The sequence below is a fragment of the Pteropus alecto genome, unplaced genomic scaffold, assembly GCF_000325575.1.
Source record: "Pteropus alecto unplaced genomic scaffold, ASM32557v1 scaffold231, whole genome shotgun sequence".
NCBI classification, from domain to species: Eukaryota; Metazoa; Chordata; class Mammalia; order Chiroptera; family Pteropodidae; genus Pteropus; species Pteropus alecto.
In genome coordinates this window covers 1,713,491-1,716,474 of record NW_006431805.1, presented here as the reverse complement: position 1 = coordinate 1,716,474, position 2,984 = coordinate 1,713,491, and the positions used below count along the sequence as shown (strand labels likewise).

The window sequence follows — 2,984 nt, the reverse complement described above, 5'->3', positions numbered from 1 at the left end:
ATGCCTAAGTACCCTGGGTTTTAACAGCTTTGCTAGAGTTAATAAAATCATTTTAATTTTCTATTATGTAATCCAATTTAAGAGAGTTTTTTAAGGAAATAACCCAAGTTAATTCACCTAACAATCATTTCTACATTTTCTTTACTATATATGTGGCAGTTAATAACAATGTGTGTGAATGTGTGTATATTTTGTAAGACAAGGAGTATTCAAATAACAATATAAAAATGATTGAATTAGTGTTCCCTTCAGCAGCACATACACTAAAACTGGAATGATACAGAGGAGATTAGCATGGCCTCTGTGCAAGGATGACACGCAAATTTGATAAGCATTCCATATTTTGTGCCATGCCCAAGCATCTTCACACCTGGTGCTGATTAACTCAGAAGAAACACATCAAAGCAATGGCCCACCATTGCAAAAGTGGGACTTTTTTCCATATTTTGTGCCATGCCCAAGCCTCTTCATACCTGGTGCTGATTAACTCAGAAGAAACACATCAAAGCAATGGCCCATCATTGCAAAAGTGGGACTTTTCATAAAAATATTAATATAAGGCAATCTTAAATTAGTTACACCTAGATATTTATGAGCAAATATGTCGACTCATAAAACTTAAAAAAAAAAAGGTCGAATTAGCTATTTGAACATGAGTATTGTTATGCACTTACTCTACTCCTTTTAGATACTTTTTGATAGAATAAAATAGCATTGGCTGCTAAAGTACATTAAGTATTTGAAATGCAATCTGAAAAAATCATGAATATGTTACACATGAATGTAACATTTATATTTATCATAATTTTCCACTTAAAAGGTCAAATTGTTATATTTTGCAATATTATAAAGCCATTGTTTTATACAGTATCATGTGTGAGAACTTTGCCAGAGTAATTAGAATAAGATAGTGAAATTATTTTTGCTGTTCTATATTTAATGATATACATTTAAGTTGCTATTTTATTTCACCATATTAATGCTAATTGTGAGCTAGTATGTTGTAATATAAGTCAAAATGAGGCAGAAAAAAACTGAAACAATACTATATACAATTGGTTAGTTGAACACAGCAATTGCTGAAATAGATGAGAAATAATTTGTAAAGTTAGTTTGTCATTGAGATTTTTGCTAATGTATAATTGAGAGAGAAAGGGGCAGCATTTTACAATCTTGTTTCAGATTTCCCCATTTACTTTATCTTTTGAAACTTCAGTTGAGTAATTTTTCAGAATTACTTCTGCTTCACAAAGCAGAAGCACTGTTTTCTTCAAATCATCACATTGTAAGGTGTATAAATGTCGAATCACTATGTTGTACATCTGAGACTAATATAATATTGTATGCCAATTATACTTAAATAAAATATTTTTTTATATTTAAAAAATTTTGTTATGGTGACGTTGGTTAACAAAATCCAGTAAGTTTAAGGTGTACAATTCAACAGTATACCTGTTGAATTGTTTGTGTGTATATATACACACACATTGCATTGTGTGTTCACCCCCCATAGTTAGATTTCTTTCTGTCACCACATATTTGACCCATTTTACCCCATCTAGCTCCTCCCCAGCCACTGCACCTTCTGGTAACCAATAATCTAGTAGGAACTGGCAATAAAGCAAGCGACAGCAAGTGTCGTTGCTCTTTTGATTGGGGGGTTTCTTTCAAGATTGGACTGTAGTAAAGTCTTTGGTTATACGTTTCTTGATTCAAACAAGTCATTATTTGCAACAATGCATTGTTAACATTCAAAGTAATTAACAACCAGTAAAACCAGATCACCAACTACTTGGAACAGATGCTGTAAACAACCTATGTTGGTACCAGTGTGTTCTAAGAGATTATCACTGCTGCGCTCTATTAAAAATCATTGTGGAGGCAGTCCAATGACAACACATTAAACCTTTCCCATTATAGTCTTTACCTTTGACACATTCTTCATCCGCTTCCATTCTTAATGGCTTATTTCCTTCCGACATCCTGGTACTCTTCTTATTCATATCACAAATGTTTTGCCTTAGTCCAAATAGAGCAGAGACATCTTTGATTATTTTTGTCTCCTTATCTTAGTTACTTAAAATACTCTTTATATATAAGAGGATAGAGTAAAAATAAGATGAAAAACAAAAAGAGGATATAATTTAGGAATATATTGGTTATGAGAAACAGAATGCCCATTTATAATGGCTTAAATAAGAGGTATTTTTTCCCAATAATAAGAATTCAAAGAGTAAGATTCTGGTACTTGTTTAGTATCTTAATGAGATTAGGGTTTTGGATAGTTCTCTCTGTATTCCTCTTGGCTTCTCTCTTATAGCCATAATATGGTCACAATGGCTATATCAATTACATTCTCTAAACTGTACTGAAAATCAGGAAAGAGAGAGTGACATAAAACAAAATTTATTTCCCCATTCTCATCTTATACTAGGGAGAAAATGATTTGTCAAAACCGTTCAGCAAAATTCTTATATTTTATTGGTCAGAACTGGATCACATGGCCATCACTAATCTATGAATGTCATCATTTTCCCTGATATCACGGAATTTCTACCTGATACTTTGGGGAAGAAAAATGGGTAAATGCCTCTTGGATAGACAGCCAACAGTGTCCGACACAGAAAGTATGGGAGGATGTAAACACACTACCACATAATTTTATCCACTCGCTTTAATATTTCTTTTCTATTCTTAAAAATTTTTCAAAGCCTCTGAGTCAATATGTATAGTCAAAAATAGGTGGTTAAGGGAATGTTTGTTAAATACGTCTAAGTTCATGAATTTGTCAATCTACTTCAGATTTCTTTCTAGTGATTGTCTTCTAAGTTCTTAGCATTTGTTCACAACTTGATTTGTCAAGAATCAAAATTTAGATGTTGTTATGGTAGTAATGAAGGTAACTAGACGTATTTATGGTTTCTTTGGTATTATCTCTATGAGTGAAGTCTTTTAAAAATATTTGATTCAAATGTTCTAGAGAC

General features: G+C 32.2%; 1 non-coding gene across 1 annotated transcript; it reads left to right on the top strand.

Moving 5' to 3' along the window:
* The first annotated feature begins 239 nt into the window (after window positions 1–239).
* On the top strand, window positions 240–346 carry LOC112471781. Its single transcript, XR_003043396.1, has one exon. It is a non-coding gene; the product is annotated as a U6 spliceosomal RNA (small nuclear RNA).
* Window positions 347–2,984: the final 2,638 nt, after the last annotated feature.